Source organism: Canis aureus, chromosome 10 (assembly GCF_053574225.1).
Source record: "Canis aureus isolate CA01 chromosome 10, VMU_Caureus_v.1.0, whole genome shotgun sequence".
Lineage (NCBI taxonomy): Eukaryota > Metazoa > Chordata > Mammalia > Carnivora > Canidae > Canis > Canis aureus.
This window is the reverse complement of record NC_135620.1, coordinates 8,827,406-8,852,011: the sequence shown is the minus strand read 5'-3', so window position 1 is coordinate 8,852,011 and position 24,606 is coordinate 8,827,406. Positions and strand designations below refer to the sequence as shown.

Here is a 24,606-nt window from a genome sequence, read left to right as displayed (position 1 = left end):
GCTGGAACAAGGAGAAAACACAGGCAGGACCATGATAGGAGGGTTTTTAAAAATATACTCTGGACAAGAGATGTTGAGTCCTGTAAGTGGGAAAGTAGAAAAGAAATGGAATTTAAGACCATTTTAGGCAGAGGAATAAAATGAGTAAAGATGTTTTTATGGGGCAGGAGACAAAGATGTGTGAGCCATATGAAAATTTGAATATTTCTCTTCATCTGGAAAAATAATGAGAATTTGTCTAAATCATTTCTGAATCTATTCTGATGTTAAAATATATGACCTGATGTTATCACTGCAGTGACTTTTTTTCAGGTAATTCTCTAATGATCTGTCCTTTTCCACTAACACTATGTTCTGTCAATTCTCTTAATCCTCATTGGGTTGTAATTGACTCTTCACTTGCCTGTAACCCTTGCTAAGCTGCTTACTCTTTAAAGGCATCCACTATATATTCTTCATCCTTTTATCCCCAGCATCTAAAATAGTGCCTAGCATACAGTAGTTGCTCAAAAATATTTCTGAAGTAATGCATGAATAAACGAATGAGTGTACTTCTAGCTAGGGGAAACTTTGGGATCCTGTGGCTCTGTCAGGAATTAGTAGCTGTGACCCAAAGTATGACCTCCTTGAGTTTGGTCTCCACTCTGGCATCCTCTCAATTTTGTCCTGTGCCAGATTACTAAGACCCTTTGGAATGACTGGAATCTTCTGGCACTGACTTTCTTCCTTGGATATTTTCTTTTCCTCCAAAAAAGTGAGAAAAAGGAATTTGCTAGGCTCATTCCTTCTCTGTATCATCCCTTTCTAGGGTAGACAGGGGCTCTTCCTGAGATCTGGAAACTGTAAGGATGCCCCAAGTTCTGGATACACATCAACTCTTAATCTTAGCAAAAATGTTAGAGAACGTCACATATGGAAAACAAAGCGAACAAGGGGATCCCTGGGTGGCTCAGTGGTTTAGTGCCTGTCTTTGGCTCAGGGTGTGATCCTGGAGTCCTGCATCCGGCTCCCTGCATAGAGCCTGCTTGTCCCTCTGCCTGTGTCTCCGCCTCTCTCTCTTTCTCTCTCTCTCTCTCATTCTCTCTGTCTCTCATGAATAAATAAATAAATAAAATCTTAAAAAAAAGAAAACAAAGCAAACAAAAAGCAAAGCCTAATGAACTTGGTGCTTTGTAGGTTATACTTGAGGAATACTTTCCTGAGATGATGTTCTTGGGTGATACATCAGGAAATACACAGTGGCATTTGTAGTACCAATTCATCTCTATTGCAATAATTGAATTGGAGGTTAATGAATACTATATTGTAAACATCATGTGGTGCTTTACATCTTTTTAATAGCCAAGTTCCCTGGTTTCAAATAAATGAAGTACATTGCTCTGAATATTGAAATAAAAATATTTTAAGATAGATTCTCTACTTCATACTTTGATGAATTATTTCACACCAGGGATCCATAAAATAAGTACCTTTAAGAAACAGCAGTTTTGCTTTAATGGAATTCTATATTATTTTTTGATCGCATAAAAACTTATTTCTTTCCAGATTTACATTTAAGATTTATCTATTTGAGTTTGTCCATTTATTTAAATTCTCTGATACTGCTGTGAATATGACATTTATTAATATTTCACATTATTTTTGTTTGTTTTCTTTGTTTTGATTTCAGAGATGTGTCTAAAATGAGGACCTAGGCTGGATGATTTAGTATTACCAGTGATGATACTTAGTATCCCAGCAAAACAGCTCTCAGACTCTGAAGATTAAGGTACAAAATGAACATAAGATATGTGAAGCTAGGGACAAGGGCAAGGGGCAAGATTAGATTATTTAAAAGATTAAGCACTCTCTAGCCCAGAAATGAGATTCAGTAATAGAGTTTGCCTCTGTTCTAATGAGTGACCACATTACCAACCAAAGAAAGAATTAATACACAAAGAGGGAACACTCATTTGCAGTATAAGAAACATGACTGTAAAGATGAAGGTGTTGACTTGCTCTTTCAGTGACATGCACAAGACTCACTGGCAAGCTGCCTCAACTTGCACGCTCTGATGGCAGAGATGCCTGATGTAAGCATAACACATTCAAAGTCATAACCTGATGCCATGGGCATTTATTTTAATAAATAATGCTGTGAATTTTCACTCTTTTGATTCAGTGTATACAGAGCAACATTGTCTTAAAATTTGGTTATCTAGGGGCACCTGGGTGGCTCAGTCAGTTAAGTGTCTCCCTTTGGCTCAGGTCAGGATCCCGAGATCCTGAGATGGAGCCCTACATTGGGCTCCTTGCTTAGCAGGAAGCCTCCCTTTCTCTCGTCTGCCACTACTCCTTCTTGTGCTCTTTCTCTCCCTGTCAAATAAATAAATAAAATCTTTAAAAAATTAGTTATTGGGACACCTGGGTGGCTCAGTGGTTGAGCATCTGCCTTTGGCTCAGGTCGTGTTCCTGGAGTACAGGGATCAAGTCCTGCATCAGGGTCCCCTCAGAGCCTGCCTCTCCCTCTGCCTGTGTCTCTGCCTCTCTCTCTCTGTGTCTCTCATGAATAAATAAATAAAATCTAAAAAAATTTTTTAAAATTAAAATTTTTAAAAAAATCTATTGGTGAATGATAAACTACCTTGAAACTTAGTAGGTTAGAATAATAACTAATTCTCATGGTTTTACTAGTTGACTAGGAATAGCAGGGAAGTTTTTACTCAAAGTTTCTCATGGTAGTTGGGATTGGGGACATCTGAAGGCTCACCAGGACCAGATGTCCATGATAGTCTCTTCATTCACACATCTGTGTAACACTTCATTTGGGGAACTGGCTGACATCTCTTTCTCCTTCTGACTTTGCCACATGTCTTCCTTGCCTTTGCTCACAGCATGGTAGACTGCTTACATAAACTCTTGACTTCCCAGAGACAGAATTTCCATAGATCTAGGCAGAAGCTGTAAGACTTTTCATGACTTAGAGGTGGTGGTCACATGGCCTCACTTCTCTCCTGTTCTGTGAGAGAGAAGTCGAAGGGCCAAGCCAACAAGCCCATTGGAAGCCATCTTTGGAGATTAGATACAACAGAGGGCTAAAAGCCAGAGCAATTTCTTAAGATACTTAGCCTAGAAATGACACCCACCTTTTATTTATCTTCATATTAATTTTTAAAAAGTACAGAGACATGTACAAAAACAAAACAACAACAAAAAAAACATTTTAGAATGGTGTTGAGTGAAAAGTAAATCTTACCACTGCTAGCTTTCCTAATTTCATCTCCACATCACTCATAAGCATCTTTGCTTGCATTTTTTTCATCATAGTTACAAAATAAAACAATGTATTTACAGTTCTTTTGCTTGATTTATCACTTTAGAAAATAAATTCAAACTCCTATCTTCAGAAATGGATAAATTGGTATCCTTTATGCATTTTTATCTTTCCACACAGTTCTATTTTGTTTATTGTCCTCTTCATCATTTTTAACAATATATTTGGCTGTCTGTTCCATGCTTAATTAAAAGTATGGGTATTTCTTGGTTCACCACTATTAAAATAAAGGAAATTATTATACTTTATCATTTCTAACTTTATGCTTTATAGTAATTACTTTTTACATTTCAAGTTGGGTAATATTTAAAATATGTCTATAAATATAATTAAGTCTTCAGTTTTCAGTATATATATTGATTTTAAAATTCATGAGGGAAGGTGTATAAACTTTTTTAACATATTATAATCTGTAAGCGTTAGCCTTCAGAGCCATATGGTGTAATTGATCATGTATGAAAAAAAAGTAATCATGTGTCATTAAACCTGTGCCACCTGACTGAGAATATTTCAATGTCAAGATCAAACAAATGTCTTTTCTTTAAACACATTTTTTTCAAAATTATAATCTGTTTATTATTTGGACTACTTGTTTCTTGTATTTTTGGCACTGGGTGTTATTCTGTATGTTAGTAAATTGAACACCAATAAAAAAAAAATAAAAAAAATAAAAAATAAAAATATTTATTTGAAAGAGATAGCAGAAGCAAGAGACAGAGAATCTCAAGCAGACTCTGTGCTGAGCTCAGAGCCCAATATGGCGTTCAATCTCATGACCCAAAGATCATGACCTGAGCCAAAATCAAGAGTCAGATGTTTAAATGACTATGCCACCCAGGCACCCTTCATATTTTTAGTATTTTATAATGCTTTTCTTTTTTACCCTTTTTTGTTATGTAGCTCTTTAAACCTCTTATTGATGGTATTAGTTTAATTAAGTTAAACATCCATTTCTTGGTGAAAAAACTACTTCTGAAGCTCTTTGAGTTCTTGCAGTAGGTAACCTCTAAGATGGCCCCTAATTATCTCTATCCCCTGGCATTACTTCTTATGTAATTCTTTTTTTTTATGTAATTCTTTCTTATGTGTGGGTTGCACTTGTTTGCTTCTGATGGATAAATTATGGCTTACGTGATAGGATGTCATTTCTAGGTTTAGGTCATAAAAATTTTAACTTCTATTTTGGGTATTCACTCTTAGGTTGCTTACCTTAGAAAAAATCACCTGCCATTCATGAGGGAGTCCTCTAGAGAGGCAAGCCAGTAGCTGTGTAAGCAAGAAGGTCTCCCAGTTGTGCCTTCAGATGAAACTGCAGTCAGAACCAGCAGTGACCCTGAGTGAATGACCTCATGAGTGACCCTGAGCCTTGAATCCTCAGGTAAACTGCATCCAGACTCCACTCACAGAATTAATATATATATTTGTTATTTTAAATTACTAAGTTTGTGGAATAATTTTTTAAACATAGAATTAGGTCATTCAAACAGACATTGTTACATAAGAACACTGGTCCTTTGACTAGGGAAACCAGAGGGGTAGCACTCACTTAAAACCTATTAATTATAACTTAGTTCTACTTATGAGGGTTTAACATTACCCTTTCACATGTATTCGTTTGTTTGGTTAATCCAAGCAGGTGTTATTGCCATTCTTTTATGAAAAGAGATATTTGATCCCCTATGTAGCACTAAGTGATTTATTATTCAGGGATTCTCAGACTGAAATGTCCCTAGAACATGGATTGTTTTACTCCTAATCTATTTGGTAAACAGTGCCTGGTATAATGTTTTATGACACTTTGAAAATATTTGATAAATGTATCAAAATTAGTAAAATGAAATGCTGCTGTTTAGCATCAGCCACACAAAACAAAAATCCACCAGATATTTGTGCCTGGAAGTGAGGTGCTACTAAGACAAAAACTTGAAATGTAGAAGTGTTTTCAAAACAGGAACAGGCAGTAGGCTTTGAGGAGAGTGTTAGTGAAGATATAAAATGATTTAAAGAAGTTTTATTTGTTTTGAAGATTTTATTTATTTCTTCATGAGAGACACAGAGAGGCAGAGACATAGGCAGAGGGGGATCAGGCTCCCTCCGGGGAGCCCAATGCGGAACTCAATCCCAGGACCCCAGGATCACAACCTGAGCCAAAGGCAGACTCCCAACCACTGAGCCACTCTGGTGTCCCTAAAGAAGTTTAAAATAGAAGACCCATGTTTTCTGCTGTTCTTGGGGGCTTGCAGGAGGTGATATATGGTCTTGGAAAATGGAGGAAAGGGTTACTGGTTATGTAGTGACAAAAACTTAGCAACACTGTTGTCTGCAGTAACATGGAAAGGAGAAAATGTGGCTGATGTACCGAATGATCTAGCAAAGATGATTTCCAAGCAAAATGGTAAAGGTGATGTCTGATTTCTTATTGATGTTTTTGGTAAAATCCAAGCGGCAAGAAGTAAATTAAGGAAAGGATGTAAGGAGTCTGAAAATGATGTTTTGAAATTTTTTCACTCTTATATATAGATGACTAATAATGCTTAATTAAGAAATGGTTTCCAAGCAAATATCAAATCCAGGGCATAGCCAGAAAAGCCTGTTCCGAAGATTTAGTTGGTTAAGTGTCTGCCTTTGGCTCAGATCATGATCCTGGGGTCCTGGGACTGAGCCCTGCCTGCATCAGGCTCCCTGCCCAGCTGGGAGCCTGCTTCTCTCTCTCCTGCTTCCTCTGCTTATGCTCTTTCTCAAATAAATAACATCTTAAAAAAAAAAAAAAAAGCAAAGATGATGTTAATGGTACAACTGTAAAATAATTTTTTTTAATCTTCAAAAGATCTAAGTTGGCATGTCAGTATATTATATAGGCAAAAGGCACTTGAAGGAGAATAAGGGTTTTCTCTACAGATCTTCTCAAACAACAGAAATTTTATGACAGGCTTCTCTCAAAGAGATTTTTGAGTGTGGTTTCTAACAGCATGCAGCCCACCAGAATTCCAAAAAGGCCCTACTCTTCTTTAAGAAATGCTACAGAAATGCCCACCAGCTTGGATTGAGGGGAACAGAATGTTAAGAATGAGGAAAGATCCTTAGAATCCAGAATTCCACTGGCAAGAGGTAGGCTGAGAAAGTTCGTTAGTCACCAGCATATGATACTTTTCATGAAAAAGTAAAGATGACACAGGGACAGAAATGAGAATGCAGTAGGTAGAACCAAGAGTTATGGAAAATGATTTCTAGATATTAAGACCTAATCAGGGGACTTCCAACATTTGCCAGGCTGAATTTCAGAATCTCTATGGAGTTATAACATCCTTCTACCTTCCATATTCCTGTTCTTTGTACAAGAGTGTCTAGAGCAGTTATCCTCCCCTTGTCTCTGTATTATACATTGGTGTGTGCATAGGAAGACAATTTATCTTTCTAGTTGCACTTTCTACAGATGGATAGAAGCTGTATGTAGGGAATACCATCCAAGGAGCCTCTTCACACATGGAACTGATTTAGATGATGATTCTAAACTTTGAGCTGACACTATAATAGGATGTCACTTCCGAGGTCATAGGATATCTGTGGCTTCCATCTTGAGTGCTTTCTCTTGTTCTTTCATGAATTGCTCTCCCAGCCAGTGGCAATTTTGAGGAGTGGCTCTGTGTAGAGGCCCATGAAACAAGGGATTGTGACTTGCCATTAAGATTGTAAATGAACACCCACTTAAGATGGAAGTTAAGCTATTGGCTAGGGCTGCAGTCTTATTTGGAGTCTCAATTTACCAGGTTTAGAGAAAGTATATTTCCATGCTGTGAATATATTCCTGACCCTAAGAAACTATGTAGTATAATACATGTTTGTTTTGGGGAAGTTTCTTATAAATCAATAGACTGCTACGACTGCTAACTGACTAAGGTGTAGATGTCAAAGAAACACTTGTTTCACTTAGGAAAATAAGTCCTCTGTTTTCAGCATATAAATCTCTGGGGAGGAACTTGGCCAAATTGCACACAGAGATCAGGGTTTATCTAGGAGGAAAGGGAATGATATTATATATCTCTTCTCCTTGAGATCTAGAGTTAGAAGACTTTATCTAGATACATTTATATTATCCCCTTCATGGCCCAGTGGCATTATGTACAACAGAGTCCCTAGATGTCCGGATAAGAGTAGAGAGAGTAAAGACCAGTAGAGTGAGCCTGGTACTGGATGAAATGACTGCGAATCAGTGTGTCTGGCTTACTAGAATGCTAAGCACTGAAAAGAGCTCCAAATCACCTCTTGTGGGAAAATATGAGGGGAATAATTTCAACAATAAGCCTACATTGGGCCATTGGGCTGTAATATTTTGCCATTCCTCATAATACCTAGGACAAGGGATTGAATCCTAGTCATGTGTTCTGGAAGCAGCTTTCATAGAGAGCCACACTGTTTGCAACACTGTTTATTAGAGACACATTTCCCAGTGGATAGAGCACAGTCCTGAGGGCATTACATGCCAAATTCTTCCTTCTTCCCTTCCAAATATTTGGATGTCTACAATATTACAGTTTCTGCTTTAAATGCAGAAGTGACAGCAAAGAGCAGAACATATCAAGTCTATATCCTCAGGAGGCTCTTTTACCTGTTCATGGATCTTATGCTCTAGCTTTTGCGACAAGAATCAGCTTGGATACCACAGCCACTCTTGCCTTGTGAGAATGGTGAAAGGAAGAAATCTTAAGACCTTTGATCCTGAGTGTGCTGGTCAGTTTGCCTGAGTTTAATTTCCACTGTATGGGAAGCTGAGCAATTGCTACTTCTCTGGGTGAAATCTTGCTCTGGCGTGGGTACAAAAGCAGAGGAGAAGATTGGGAATAAGCTGCTGATCTTCAGCCATGGTCTGCTAAGACCAGTTTCCACTCAGCAGCCAATGGCCACTCTCATAGTCAAGGTACTGAGATAGGACTCAGTTGGGTTGTACTCTCTGCTCAGGACTCTCCTAAGCACATAGAAATTCTTTGACATAGAGAGCTTGGGAGATGGAAGCTTGGGAGGAGGGCTCTCTTTTTGCTTACGTTTCTGTCTGGTGAGCTTCTGCATTTCACACTGCAAACTGAAAATTATACATAAAAGTTAGTAGGCATATTAAATTCTGATTCTGAAGCTAGATCAATTTATTAAAATGCCCTCAATAAACATACTCCTGATTAAATTAAAACTTGCTTTAATAAGCCTAAGTGAAACATTCTTTGTAAGTAAACATTTATTTTACAAGTACGTTCACACACATTCACACGCACACAATGAACTTGTTCAGTGACGGTGAGGTTAAAAAAGACTATTTGCAGTGACAGAGAATAATATTTTTAAAAATGTATAAAAGCAGATTCATAACCTTTTGAGTCAAATCCATATGGCAAATAATATTACAAGGCAAATATTTTGCAAATGTTTATGCCCTTCTCCCTGCTTGCTGTTGTTTAAGTGCTAGCTAAGATTTAGCAACTGGCAGTAGTTTGTGGAAGTGTTAGCCAAGCAAGCACTTCGCTATTACTGGCCAAAGTAAATGCAGGTTTCATTGTTAGTGGTTCAGACTAACATTTCCATAAAGATATGTTTACCAGAGAGTAAATATCTGCAGTTGGAACCTAAGATGTGCCAGTGGCTGGATAAAATAGATGCCTCTTATTTTTGTCCTTGTGTGAATTACAGCCATATTTTCTTCCTGCATATAAAACCTTGTTATATAGCATGAGTATTTGTTAACAATTCACTTTGCTGTGCATATAATAGATTAAACAGTACCTTGCTCGGTTCAGAGTCTTTATGGTTAGTTGTCCTTAAGGAACTACACCTCAAACATGCCTCACTTTATTTTTTTTTAATATTTAATTTATTTATTCATGAGAGACACACAGGGAGAGAGAGAGAGAGGCAGAGACACAGACACAGGCAGAGGAAGAAGCAGGCCCCACGCAGGGAGCCCAATGTGGGATTCAATCCTGGGTCTCCAGGATCACGCCCTGGGCTGAAGGCGGCGCCAAACCGCTGAGCCACTGGAACTGCCCAACATGCCTCACTTTAAACATCACCTAGCATGCTAGACAATTTGACTATAATTTCTAGAAATAAGTATTTTTAATTTTCAAAGTTGTCCTGCAAGTTTTGGTAAAATATGCCAATTTTGTACCATTTTATAGTTCATCTAAATCTTGTCCAGAGGAGGAAATAATTCTGTGCTTTCTTTGCTGCCTCCTTTGAAACAAGAACAGGATGATAAGATTTAATAGCCAGTAGCTTTAGTAAATGCAACACTTGAAGTTTTTATGTGTTCTAACATAAGGATTGGGCTCAAGTGATTTCACTTTTCTCCCTCACCAACCAATCAAATTATGGAATATTTTAAATATTAGAAAGGAATACTTTATAAAAATATATAACACATTTAAATCTGATAGTTCATTTTCATAATACCTATGTTAGAACAGAAAATAGTTCAGGGTTAATCACATCTCATGAATTTCTACCTATAATAAAAAGAGAAAATAGTATGTTAGGATGGAAAGGCCAATGCTATTTTAAGGCCATGGCAATTTTAGGAAAGGTACATCACTTTGCAGGTTAGATAGTCTTGTTTCATTTCTATAGCAAAGTAGTTAATGAGTTAAAACTGAGTTTAAAAGGAATATTATCAATCTCTTGGCTGATTCACACAATTTCCACATATCTGGATGTGGAGACCTATTTTTTTCTACCTCAAAAGCACTATCTATACTCCAAAGATAGAGAATCTGCAATTTTGTTAATGGATTGTCTAAATTTATAATTATTGAGTCACTTGGCAATGTTTCCTACTTGGGGGGAGTGCCTCTGCCTACCTTTGAGAGAGAGGAGGAGCTTTTCCTTAGACATAAATTTCTCTTAAAGTACGCATTAAGTCAATTGATGTTAATGCCTCTCTTGATCCTAATAAATTATAACCTAAAAGGCTGTAGTCCCTTTCAATGCATTTTAGTCCTTTATTTCTTCCAGTATATTGAGAAATAATTGACATAGATTACTGTGGAAGTTTAAGGCATAGAGACTGATGGTTTGATTTACATATATTGTGAAATCTTCAATTTCTCTTTTACCCCAGATAGTGTAGGCATAGTACATGTAGCTTATGTAATGCTACTGAAACTCAGTGAAGGGTCAGGACTGAGAGGAAGTACTATTGGATTAATGTGTCAGTAATTGCTTATCACCAGCTGACATGAAAAATGGCTGGGCTGACAGTGGGTTCGCAGTTGAGCCTTCCAGCTAAAGAAGCTTTCAGCTAAAAAGTATTAAAGCTGAGATGACACCCGAAAGCCCTCAACTATGTTGGATATGAAATGAACAAGGAATCTACAGATTCTCTATGTGTGGAATGCTTTCTGCTCATGCCTCCTTTATTTTGATGAGTTCAAGCCTTCCCTTCTCTTTGGGAAGGTTTAGGCTAATGATGCTCACCTACTATGCCCAAACAGAATGTGAACACATCCATCTCGCACATGTGAAGTAGCAATAGAAATCTTCTTGTTCTGGTAAACTCAAACTGACAATGAGTATAATCCCCTATAGCAGTACTTCTCCTGGAGGGAAAGCATCACAATAGGTATTTTCTTTCATATACATAGCTAAGACACAGACAAATCTGCATTTGTGTTCAATTTTCCTGATTTCATTTTATCGTGATCGTCATCGCACTGAGAACAGTGACATTAATGCAGAAGAGCAGTTTTCCACCAACAAATGCCAGAAAAATTGAACTGAGGAAGTGTTTCTTGTTTGATCACCAACAGAGTGATAATAGGGATGGAGGGGGGAGGAAGGAGGAAAGAGAGAGAGAGAGAAAGAGAGAGAGAGGAAGAAAAAGAAGGAAGGAGGGAAGGGGAAGGAAGAAGGAAAGGGAGGAGGGAAGGAGAGGAGAGGAGGGAAGAGAGGCAAGGAGGGAAGGGAAGGGAATTCTTTCCCTAAAGAGTATGGCTTCATGTTTTTGGTTGAGATATGCCATTTTTGAAGGTCTAACCAAATCATACTTGGGCAGTTAGCCTTCATGTTACCTAAGAAAGAGAAGAAAAAAGATAGGTTACAATGGAAAAGTGTGTTCCACTATGCAAGTAACTTCTATCACAATAAGAAAAGGACAGTGAGTAGGATTATTCAAGTGGCATAGACCAGATCTCTGGCCAAATACTGCACCTTGAAGATGTGTGACCAGGTGTGCTGAGTGTGCACTGCGGCAGGACTCAGAGGTATCATGTCCAGGAGTTGGTGACCGACAGGAGTGCAAGTGAGGCACTGCATTGCAGGACCTCGTTTAATAGAGTGATGCTCACCTGAGGTCAGGATCCTCTTCTTTTAATCTTGCGGAATATCCTAAGCCTGGGCATTTTGTTTGATCTAATAGAAAGGGAAAGGAGCCCAAGTAGTGGCTGACTTAAGGCCTTGTGACAACTTTGGTATGTATGTTGTTATAGCCAGAGTTGTTTTACTTTAGAAAAACAGAGAGCACTCGAATTTCTTACATTTTGGGTATGATGGGTGCAACTAATACCTATTATATCAACAAGCACAATTGGATTAGTTTCCTATATGTGCTTGTGTATATTTTATCTATAATCCTTAAAAAAACATTTTAGGTAAGTTTCCTCTTGATTTTCTTACATGTCTTTAAGTGTCCATTATAACACTCATTATTTCAGTAATATAGTTATTTAATCATGCCTTAGTTCATTTGGTATTTATTATTTGCCCACTGTGTGTCAAGGGCTGCTCTAAGTGTTGGAAAAAAAAAAAAAAAAAAAAAACCAAACAAGAGAAACAAAGTCTCTGCTGTCTAAAAAAGGAAGACAGTAACCCAGAGGCATCTTGAGGTCAGGGACTATATACTACTCATCCTCTTATTCCCAGGTGTGCAGCGATAGAATAAGGTAACATTTGTTGTGCACTTCCTTTGTGCTTTGGTAAGGATTTCTATATTAGTTGGGATTCAAATTACAAAGAATGCAGCTCTAGCAGGAAGGGGGTGTATTGGAAGATCTGCAAGATAGCCCTGAGAACCTAGAGGCTGGAACTGAGGGGACTCAGTCTCTCTCCAAATATCAATTATATTAGCCTGCTCCACATAGTCTTTCTCTGCTTGGTGGGGCATTTTTACCAACATCTACAGATTTGCTCTCTTCCGTTGCATGATCTGACAGGCAAAGAGGCATTTGCTCCAGTTGTAGTTGTAATAAGCCTGGAACTGTCTTATTTCAACAAATGCTCAACCTTGGAGCATTTACCAGGAGGATGAGGTCACTTTAATTGGTCCAGACTGGATCTAGTGATCACCTTTCTGTTTAGCACACAGGACTGGCTTTCAGTAGGAGGGAGTTTGAAGGAGATATATGCCAGGCAGACTAACACAGCTACCAGACATAATTCTTACAACTCAGAAAAAAAAATCACATTTCCATATTTTACAAAAAAAAAAAAACACCTTAATTTTGTCTCAAAGACATTAAGTAATTTATCTATATTCACTCGGCTTATGAAGGTGGGATTCAAACCCTGTTCTAACTGCTAGAAATCTGGTGCTCTTTTTGCTATGCCATGTGATCATCATGATGCCTGGAACATGATTGCTCCTAAGAAATATTCACTGAATAAATACATGAGTATCAAACTATATGTAGCTAGGATAATCCAGAAAAAAAAAAGCTATGCAATTTTTACCCAGAATTTAAATTGGAATATATATAAGCCTATGAATTTTTAGATTTGAGATGAGAATACTTAACAAGATTTATGTATAAATATGTATATGAACACACTGTGATATACTTGGGGAACTATGAATACAAAAGTACAAAAATAATTACTTCAGTTCCCATGTAAAAAGTGCTATTTTCAATTTCTTAGAGAAGACTTTTTAAAAAAAAGAGTTTTGAAGTTGCCAAAATCGCTTTTATTTTGACAGAATGAATCAGCAAAATGTACTCTGCTGGCATATGGAGAATAATTTTCTCACTAAAATGGCTTGTAATGGTTAATTGGGACATTTCCCATTGTCGTCTGGATTGTTTTGCTTCTTAGTTTGAGTCTTATGGGGGTGAAATTTGTACCTTAGTTTTGATTGGCAGTTCTTGCTTGTCAGTGGCCATATGTGAGGATCACCAGACGTTCTAAATATTTTCTGCAGAAGCTCACCTGTGGTGTCTCTGTGTAAGTGCCTACAGACAGGTGTGCTTCTGAGAAACACTTTACCAAAACCCCAACTTCAGATGGTTTAGCCAAGGATAGCCAGGCTTAGAGGAGCGGCAGATAGGCAGGGCATCATGGGAAGGTAGTGACAGGAAGAAAATAGGATCAGGAGTGGACACTCCTTGTGGAATCTCTTCAGGCTCAAACAAAGTTCATTTTTTTTCCTGCCTTCCTTCACTCAGTTCTATCAGATATCAGCACACTTTTTTGGTAAGGGCCTTTTCTATAAAGCCTAAAATATTTTAGTCTTTGTGCACCATGAAGTTGCTGTGGTGGCTACCTCATTCTGCTTTTGTAGTGCAAAGATAGGTAACACGTAAGCAAGGACTATGACCATGTCCTCCCCAAAATTAATGTGCAGAAACTGCTGGGAGACCCTTTTTGGAAAAGGGTGGGCTCTACTTGGCTGATCCTCTTTTGTATGTAGGTTGTTATTACATCCACATCACCTTTATACATCTATTGGACTGTTCACTCTATGCAGTGCTAAGGAAAAGAATGTGATGATGTCATTTGCTTTGGGGGCTGTATATCTAACATAAAAGACTAGGCAAAAGGCCATAATGTTGCATATGGAATGCAAACATAAAGGGTTTTCAGAGTTTATGGGAGAAACCTCATCTCACCTCATCATGTGAGAAAGCAAAGTCTAAACAAAAACTTGAAGAGCAGATTGTAAAACAAGAGCTTAGGAAGTTTTAAATGTATAGGGGATGACAAAGAACACAAGCACAAAGGAACAAAGGTAAGGATCTAAGTGAAAGTCATTAGGATTTGCATCTTAAAGTATAAAGAAGTTTGGGTTCAGACCATGGAGGGCCTTGAGTACTGGATTAATGAGTCTGGGTTTTATTTTTAAACAGTGAGGGGCCATGGGGGCTTGAAAAAAAAGGGAAATGATGTAAGCTTTATAGCAGGAAGCTGAATGTGTAGTATGTAGGTAGTTTGGATTGGAGCACAGAGAGCTTGGAAGGAGATGAGGAAGTAATTAATTGGAATTGTCCAAAGAGATAGAATAGAGAATTGATCAAAGTGTTGGAAAGTAGTATATGGATATACATATATACATAATATGAATATTATAATGTCTTATATTAATGTATAATATATAATATAGTTAAAATGTGTAATATATAAAAGAAAAAACAAAAAGAAACTGACAGGAAAGACACTCAAGAATAAGCCTGATTAAATATCGAAGAAAGAAAGGAGTCAAGCAGTACTTTAGGGGCTGTTCCCGGAAAGTAGGAGAAAAGTGTTCAAATTTAAAGAAATAAAGATGTCAAAAATTGGGTGCGACCAATTTTGAAAAAAATTGTGATTAATGTAGCCTTGAAAGTTTGAGTCCAGTATGAGACACTCTATGCACATAGAAAGCTTCTTATCTTTGAAAGTTGCATAATGGGAATGTATAACTGAAATTGCCTTACTCTTTTATAATAAATTATTAGATCATTGATTTAAATTACACTACCAGTCTTACTGGATCAGCCATCAGTTCCAAAGAGTAGCAAATTCTCTTGTTTATTTTATAAGAGAAAGTACATAGGTGAATGGATGTGATAGGCAGTATCAGAAGTAGAATTAAGGCATGATCTTCATATAATATATTTTATTAACTGTCAGTGATCATGGTTTTAAAGATTAATGGCTATCTCCTGCTTTAAATTACAGTACATCTCATCACTAATAGTGATCAAATGATACAAAATGGTAAAAGCTACATTAGTCTAAATCACATTTAATAAATTAGGGCATATGTTTTGATAAAGAACAAAGAGAAACATAGCTAAATCATGAATTTCATAATTACTGGCTGACATGGGAATAAAATGCTAGGTTGGATTTTTGAACCTATGTTTTTAATTAGAAGTCATTGATAATGCCATTTGATAATCAAATTTAATTCTAAATTGAGATGTGGGAACACTTCTATTTTTCAAGTGACAAAGGACATTGGCTAATGAGGGATAACATAAAAAAATGATATTTAAAATGCTCTAACTGCCTAACAATTTATAGCATTTCAGTAGAATGTTTTCTTTTTCCAAAAAGCTTGGATAGTATCCCAGATATTGTAAAAATTAATTCTAAGATCACTTCTGTGTTGGGAATGAGCACCGGTAGAATCTATATTTTGTCAGGTGAGGCCTTGCTACAGATTATTTGAATAAATAGAGTGTCTGATTTTTCCCCAGAGTCCCCAAAAAGCTTTGGTGCTATTTTTTGTGACTTTAGGTTTGCAGAAGATTCTATACACAGGGGATGGGTAAAGAATTTGACTTTGCATCTGAGGTTTGACATCAATGCATCGGTGAAGATAGAATTTTCTTTTGAATTCAGTATTAGTTCTTAAGAGAATGAAATCAACAAATCAACAGATCTTTTATAAAGGAAAAGGGGCAAGAATAATGTCGTGAAGCTCCCTTCTTCTCAATTAAGGTAAAGAACAGACACCAACTCAGAGTTGTCTTTTTTCATGTGTATACAGATAGAAAATGTGATTCATGAATATTGTTAAGCAGAGTAACTTGAAGGATTTTGGAGAGCTATGTTTTGAAAGTGATGGTCAGGTTCAGAGATAAGACCCTGAAGGTCACATAAAGTAACAAATGGAGTAGAATTTAGTTGCACTGTGTGGTAAGGGTGGAGACTTGTAAATTTCCAGGACAGAGGTAGGAGACTAAATTCTATGCATGTGAAAAACATGTAGAAGTAAAGGAAATCCATGGTCAAGTAAGGACCTCCAACAGAGAGAAAGCAGAATTGTTTAATACACATTTGAATTAAAACACTCCTATGATTCTACAAGTGAAAAGACTATTAAAATCACAAGATGCTTGATGGGTTAGATTTTTTTTTTGTCTAAATGAAGGGGTGTGTTTCTTCTGCAGGTTAGTGTAGAGCCTGGCAGAAGTCACCAAGGACTCAAGGGTGAATGGATGATAGACCCAACTTAAAATAAATACTAACTTCTTTGTTCTCTTTGCTCAAAATGAATTCATGAAGAAACTAAAACATCTTCTTAGATTAAAAGGCCAAGTAGGGGATGCTAAACAGAGATGCATACAGTCCTAATTCTCCCAACTGAATGAAATGGTGTCAGTCAACACACAAACCATGATCACTTAGTGCAAGAACTGCGTTTGATATTTTCTGTTATTGAGTTAGTAAAGAGGGGGGTTCACCCTTTACAGATATTTCTGACCCAGTTCCTAATGAAAAAAGAAGTTCCTCCATTTGGGCCAATAGGAGATGGTTTCAGAAATCATCCACTGTAATCCTTCCAAGTTAGGGGAAGCTCCTCGCTTGTCTTCTTACATTCTGTCTTCAAATTCAGAATTCTGAATTTGATTCTTGCTAAGGTCAACCAGATCCTTAAGCCATTCTTGTGTACAACATCATCAGGGAACTTTCCATGGTGCTTAGTAAAATACTTCCTTGGGGTGGAGGAGCGCAAAGATTCAGCCATTTTGGAAACAGTACTTGAATAGTCATCATTCTGAGCTCTAATTATTTGAGCCAGGGATAGAAGTTATGATTTTGGAGTAAGTAGACCTGGGGAAGGAAAAAAATTTTCCTTAGTCTAAAAAAATTTTCCTTAGACTAAAAATTTTCTTTAGTCAATCCTGAATGGATTTTGCTTCTGAAACCTAACTGCTAGATTGGATGAGGTGTTCAGATTTAAGGGAACATTCAAAGGTAAAAGGATGGGTTTGTCAAAAAAAGAAACTGATCAAAAATAGATGGATGTATGTCTTTAATGGTGGAGATGGAATGGACTCAAGACAAGAGCATAACAAGGGGAGGAAATTAGTTCCCAATTTATCAGGCTATGGAGATAGGCCTGGAAATTTAGGAATAAGGATGACAAGAGAGACTCTGGAAACAAATCCAGATCTGGGCTGAACAATTTTCAAGATAAAAAAAAAATTTTGTATCACCTGTATATACTAACTGAAAAGTCCTGTGGGTCTAGTGTTGGTAAGAAAATACTATACATTTCCTTGGAGAGTCATGCACAGTCCCAGGGCAGTCTGCAGGGGGTGTCTTGATGTGATCTAGGCCTACAAACCACCAATTCATATGCTAAGACTTTTTTTAAACATTTTATTTATTTATTCATGAGACACACAAACAGAGAGAGGCAGAGACATAGGTAGAGAGAAGCAGGCTCCATGCAGGAAGCCTGACATGGGACTCGATCCTAGGTCTCCAGCATCATGCCCTGGGCTGAAGGCAGCGCTAAACCACTGAGCCACCAGGGCTGCCCTATGCTAAGACTTAATCAACCAAATTTCCCAAGTTTACTACAGGGCACAACAAAATTAAAATGACAAAAGGACAGTGATGACATCATAGCCAAATTTGTGCCTGGCAATAGTTGGCCATCTTCACTTTTGCTTTCACTGTTCACTTGTACTTTGTGTTGGTGGTATTATAAAGTTAGCCAGTAACCCTAGCCACAGAGTGATGAGAAAATTCAAGCGATATATTCAAAGTACTGATTCACCAGGGGAGGAGAGCAGAAGACTTGATTATTTCCCATTCTAACCAGAGAAGCAGTCCTTGCTTTCAAGTGCAAGCCATTTTTACTCCTTCCATCCTAGTTTATCAAATATGACAAGTGTGGAATCTGAGCTCAGATGTTGTTCAACCTCCTGAAATTTTCCTAGAGAGTAATTTGGGTGAGCATCACATTAAGTACAGCTTCATTAATAACTGTGGCAGCCATTGTGGTCTCTAGGGTAGTTACGTTAAATGTATTTACATACAAAAGTGATTATTCGTTGGTCTCTATGGAGATATGGAAATGTGCATGGCTAATTCCAAATATAAAGACCTGTGCTGGATTGAGATAGTATGATACTGAATTATTTCAGGACTCAGTAAGCAACTTGGAATCTACATTTTAGTGTTGACAAACAGTTACCCCATACTTGATAATACCTTTAGCAAATGTGGACCTAATTACTATACCAGAAAATGCTCTCTTGTAATTTGAGCAGTGGAAAACATCACTTTGACTTTTCCCCAGCTCCCAGCTCATTTTATTTAAGAGAAGGCAACATGAAGAGTTATGTAATTGATTAGGAAAGTGAGTAACTGGCACTTGAATACAAGTGGCCTCTTTCCATCAAGAATAGAGTTCATTATTTGCCACTGCTCAATGGATGACATGAAGCCAATAAAGCACTTGGTACAATTTTTCAGTCACTCCTTAACAAGCATATAGTCGCTATATGCTATCCAGTGCCAAAAGATTGTCAGGGTATATGTGCTATTTGGCAATGTATTAGATGTGAAAATATTTTTATTTTTCTAATTCATGCTTCCTCTTTTCTGCTTTTTTTGGTCTTTGTTTCAGAGGTCTGAACTAATGAAGACACCCAAGCCAGTAGCATTTCTAGCACTCCTTGAAAACTGAGACTTCACATGCAAAAAATACTACTCAATTTGGACAAAGTTAAGACATTATTTATGCTCTCCAAAGAGTCAATTTTGGGGTTCATCTCCAGTAATGCCTTTTGGTCTTTGGAATGGTAAATAAATCCACTGCCATCCTGTATCCCTAAGAGTCTCTGGACTCTTTTATTTCACTTTCTTGGGATCTGTAACATCTTTCTGAATTTTGCTTATCAACAATTGGAAGAAATGTATATCATGGGTTATTTTGTCCAATAACACAGATTTGCTGAGCTTTTATTTATTTATGTTTTTGTAGTGGGTAGGAAATAACTTGTACCACATCAAAAGTGAGTGTAGCTTATATTTAATAACCATCAATTACCAAAGAAAGTTCTGGTAGTTTGCTCAACTTTAGTTTTGTTTTCTTCCTAGCATTTGAGAATCGTTGTATAGAACCAATTCGTAAGTGCAGGAGAAAAGGGCCACTTTGGTATATTACTGACGTTGATTTAGTAAGTTGATTATCTTATGATACGTTTGAAATACATTGACGATGGTGAAATCCCACTGATAAAATATAACAGAAGCAGAATAATGCTGTTTAATCAGCCCTCTGACACTGATAGTTACTGGATACATAGATTTAAAAACACAAAATCTAAGATAAAATAAGTAAATAAAAACAAGAAAATCTGCACAATGCAGGTTTAACACTTCTGAGAAAAAATTCTTATGTATAGGTTCTCTCCAAACAAAAACACACACATGTCATGCTGGTGTGCATATTCATGCATACACAAATTGATATTAATAGTCATTCAGATTATGTTTCAGTAGTTTCATTGGAGATATGAAAGGATGTTAATTGAAGAAGGCAGTGAGAAAGGCAATACTTGGAAGAGCAAGGTAGAAGTATAAAAGGAAAGACCAAATCTCTTTGAGCTCCTGCAAGGAATAGTCATGTTCCTCCTTCAGTCCTGTGGAGTGAATGTGATTCCTTTCCTTGGATTCCTAGGCAAACTTTATTGTGACATTGAGTTCTTTGATTTCTTTCATGAGGGTTGTGTTTTTTTTATGGATGTAGATCCTGTACGTAGTTGAGTTATACCCAACTATTTTTTTGTTGGGAGCTATTGTAAAAAAGTAAGCAAAAATATATGTATGTAAAAGTATATAAAAATGTTTTTTTTTTAAATTTCAAATTCTGGATTTTCATTGCTAGCATCATATATAATAATACAAAAGTAGTTGACTTTTATCTTCAGTAATTTCAGACAGGTTTTGTTTTTGGTTTTTTTTTTAATCTTTTTCTGGGAAATGTCTACATAGACCCTGATATCATTGCAAACAGAGTTTTATTTCTTCTTTCCTTCATAATCTATAGGCTGTTGAGACCCTTTCCTTGCCTTTGCCACTAGCTAGGACTTGTAGTACGGTGTTCAGTCAGAGCGGTAAGAGGACAGGTTTGTGATAGGTTTCAGATGGTTCCTTTTATATGCTGATGAATTCCATATTTTGTGTTTTGTTGAGACTTTTGCCATCAGATATTCATAAGGCATGTTGGTCAATGGTTTTCTTATAGTGTCTTTGTCTTTGCTTTCAGGGCAAAGTGGCTTTACATAATGAGTTACAAAATGTTCCCTCTTCACTTTTTTGGAAAAGTTTTAGAAGAAAGGGTGTTAGTTATTCCCTAAATGTTGGTAGAATTCACCAGTGAAGCCATCTGGTCTTGGGCTTTGCTTTGTGGGGGATTTTTGATTTCCAATTCAATTTCCTTACTAGTTATGTCTATTCAGATTTAGTCTCAGTAGGTTTCGGCTTCTAGGAATTTTTCCATTTCATTTAGATTATCCAGTTGGTTCACCAACAGTTGTTAATAGTAGTCTTTTATCCTTTTTATTTACATAGAATTGGTAGTAATGCCCCCACTTTTATTTCTGTGGTAATGGTGGATGTCTGCTTAAATCTAACATAAAGAATAAAAAAATGCCTAAAGAAAAAACAGGCTACATTAGTTTTCTATCACTGCTTTAACAAGTTACCACAAACTTAGTGGCTAAAAACAATGCAAATGTATAATTTTATAGTTCTGGAGGTCAGAAGTCTGAAAAGCATCTCACTGGACCAAAATCCACATTTTGGCCGGGCTCTTTTCCTTTCTAGAGATGCTAGGAGAGAATCCATGTTCTTGCCTTTCCCAACTTCTAAAATCTCTCCTCACTCTTTGAGTTATGGGTCCCTTCCCTCCTCAAAGCCAGCAACAGCTAGTTAAGGCTATCTCACATTGTAGCTCTCTGACAGGAACTCTTCTTCTTCCTCCCATTTCCACTTTTAAGGACCTTTGTAATTACCCCTCTGATTTGATAAATCTGTTTTTTAAGAATATTATCTAGTTAGCAACATTAATTGAGCCTGCAATCTCATTTCCTCCATGCCGTATCACATCACCTATTCATGGATTCTGAGTATTAGAATATGGAGGTTTTGCCAGGGCCATTATTCTGCCTACTAGACAGGCCATCTGGACTTTTGTTGAAGGCAACTCCTTTATATGTTAAATTTTCATTCAATTTGAAAGTTAAATGTGGAGAGTGGAGGCTGTGAAGTACTGGATAAGGATTATCCTCCCACCTAATCTTTTCTTCCTTTTGATTGAAATGAAACAATTAATTGGTTAGAAGCATCCATGTAAAGGGAGTAGTCAAGGATTCACTCAGGATTCTGACTTGGCTAACAGAATGGAGGTAGCCATACTCATAAAAAGGAGGAGCCTCTTAGGAGCTATAGAATTGGTTGAGAGGGGAGAAGTGTTCAGTTTGACATTAACTTACATCACCAACTATACTTTTCTTCTGTAGTTAGATAGGAGCATGGGGCTTATGAAGGAAAATTTGTGGTGACGATAAAACTTGAGGAGTCTTTCTCATAGGGGCAGTAATTAAAATTAGAAAAGTGGCTAATGTCTTCTTAGGAGTACTTATAGAATAAGAAGAGAAGATTGCCTGACCTAGAAGTTGAAACATGAATGTTAAAGGGCCAGACTCAGACTGATTCCTCTGCCAAGAAGATTGAGAAAGAATAGATAGATATGTAGGAGAATACCATAAGAGGGTGGTATTATAGACATCAGAAGAGGAGAATATCTCTGGAAGATGGGAACAATCAGAAGTACTAAATAATACAGAAAGTTAATTAAGCTAAGTATTTGTTATTTTAATAATAATCATTAAACTAATTAAGTACCTCAAAAGAGGCATTTGAATTTAGCTTTAAGCACATCACCTTGACAAAGGTTGGGCTAGTGCCTTAGTGAAAATAGTAGCCATACTCAAGTGTATTGAGGAAGGAGAAAGGTGTAAGTAGCTACTTGAAGAGCAATTATTACCTGTTAGGGGACAAGAAGAGAACATGGGAGAAACTTGGACACTTGACACATCATGACAGAGCCATCAAAGTGGCTTGTGTTGAGGGTACAGGGAAAGAAAGAAATGAGAAGCAAAGACTTTGAGTAGAAAAGAAGGATGTTTCAGCAAGCAAAGATCCTGAAACAGAAATATCTCTTTTTTTTTTTGACATCAGAATGAAAAGGAAAAGATGAGTAAGAACATAGTTATATATTTTTCTTCTGACAGTCTACAGTTTGGAACATCACATTAGGTTGCTTGGATTTTCTCTGAGAATCATGCACAACATCTCTGTAAGGAACATTTTCTCTGTGAGTGAGGAACTGAAATATGAAGGTAGAAGTGGTGGGTTGGAGATATTTGTGAAGAGGATGTTTGAGGAAGCTGCCCTAAGGATGAGGCAAGTCTTTTGACATTTGACAACTCCTGTATGTCAAGCAAATAAGCTTTCACAATTCAGCCTTTATTTCCTTAAGATGTCACTTCCCCTTTGGAAGCTTGATTCATACAGACATTTGGTAATCAGCCTTCTAAGATGGCTGCCAATGATCCCACTTCCTGGTATGCATGTCCTAAGTAATCCTCTCAGCTGAAGTGTAGGCTGGACTTGATGACTGGCTTCTAATAAACAGAATATGGCAAAAGTAATGGAATGTTACTTCTGAAATTAGGTTGTAATAGATTGTGACTTCCAGCTCACTAGCGTTTTATCCTCCTGTTGATTTATCTACTCTGATAAAACCAGTTGCCATGTTGTGAGCCACCCTTTGGAGAGATCTACATGGTGAGAAGCCAGGGAAGGAAGCCTCTGGCTAATAGCTGGTAGAAAATTTAGCCGTTTAGTCCAACAGTTCATAAGAAGCTGGATCTTAGAACAACCAGGTGAGCAAGCTTGGAAATGGACCTTCTAGGCAACTCCTTGACTGCAGCCTTGTGAGAGACCAGAGTCAGAGGACCCAGCTAACCTGTGCTTGGATTCCAGACAGGCTGTGACATAATGAACATTACTGTTTTAAGCTACTAAGGTTTGAAGTAATGCGTTATGCAGCTATAGATAACTGATACAGACATCATGTTCTGTGTTAGGGATTAATCTTTGATTGCTATCAATAGAGAATAAAGTACAAACCAAGTGGGTGGTGACTTTAAAAGCAAGTGTCTTAGAAAAAAGAACCTCAATAAAATGTAGGTGCTTCAGTTGATTAATCCAGGTCTTATTTGAAGCTTTGGAAGATTAACCAGAAATCTTAATCTCCAATCTTTAAGAGAGATTTATGTTCAGCAGGGTGGTCTATCTTACCTTTTGTTAGTAAAATGAAGAATCTCAGACTGTTAAGGCAAATCGAACTAAGGTTGCTTATTCTCAATAAAGGACTTGAGGAGGGCTTATTTAAAGCAAGTTTTATCCCAATGGAAACAAAAGGATTAAGTATGAGATTGACAGGAATATATATATATTTTTAATTATATTTTTAAATATATATTATATATATATATATATATATATATATATATATATTTTTTTTTTTTTTTTTTTTACAAATCCTGGAATACAGAAAGTTCTTCCTCTGCATATACAAGGGCTCATTATATTTTTGACCAGATCACAGGAAACATTCTTGTTTCACACAATATGGCTTACCCCTCCTGACAAATCCTAGATAGGCACATCCTCCAGGAGAAGACAGAGTGAACAGAAAATGAATTCAGTCTCACCAGCTCACATGGCTATTTCATTTCTATAAGGTTAAGAGTCAGCAATGTTGAACTGCAAAATTGTCAAGGATCTTGAATAAAGTGACTCTGTGGTTCTAAAGAGCATCAGTCAGCTTAAGTCATTATTATTAAGAATTTATAGATGGGACTAGACATTTTAGGGACATTTTAGGGAGATTTATGCATTTGGAAAAGAATAAAGGTATTTTCGGGATGCTTTTTCAGATAGGACTGCATAATGAGAGGACTAATTCTTTAAATTCTTGTTGTATACTATCTAGATCTACATCATAGGGTGAAAATGTTCAGTCAGCTAATTCAGGCTTCTTTGTTCCTTGTATTGGAAGTCTAGTGTATAGCAGATCTTGGGCTAAAACATTGGGACTTAAGAGGGGAACATGAGGCCTTTTTGAATTAAACTAACAAAGCACATAAACTGTAGAGCTATACAAGTTTTTTTTTTTTTAAGATTTTATTTACTTATTCATGAGAAAGACACACACACACAAACACACACACACACAGGCA

General features: G+C 36.9%; 2 long non-coding RNA genes across 2 annotated transcripts in view; both read left to right on the top strand.

The window, feature by feature from the left end:
* Nucleotides 1-24,606, top strand: part of LOC144321944 (uncharacterized) — a 429,293-nt gene that overhangs the window by 99,167 nt on the left and 305,520 nt on the right. The window lies entirely within an intron of this gene.
* On the top strand, nucleotides 1,671-19,118 carry LOC144321945 (uncharacterized). The gene is made up of 3 exons (XR_013387488.1): nucleotides 1,671-1,768; nucleotides 4,514-4,691; nucleotides 18,918-19,118. It is a non-coding gene; the product is annotated as an uncharacterized LOC144321945 (long non-coding RNA).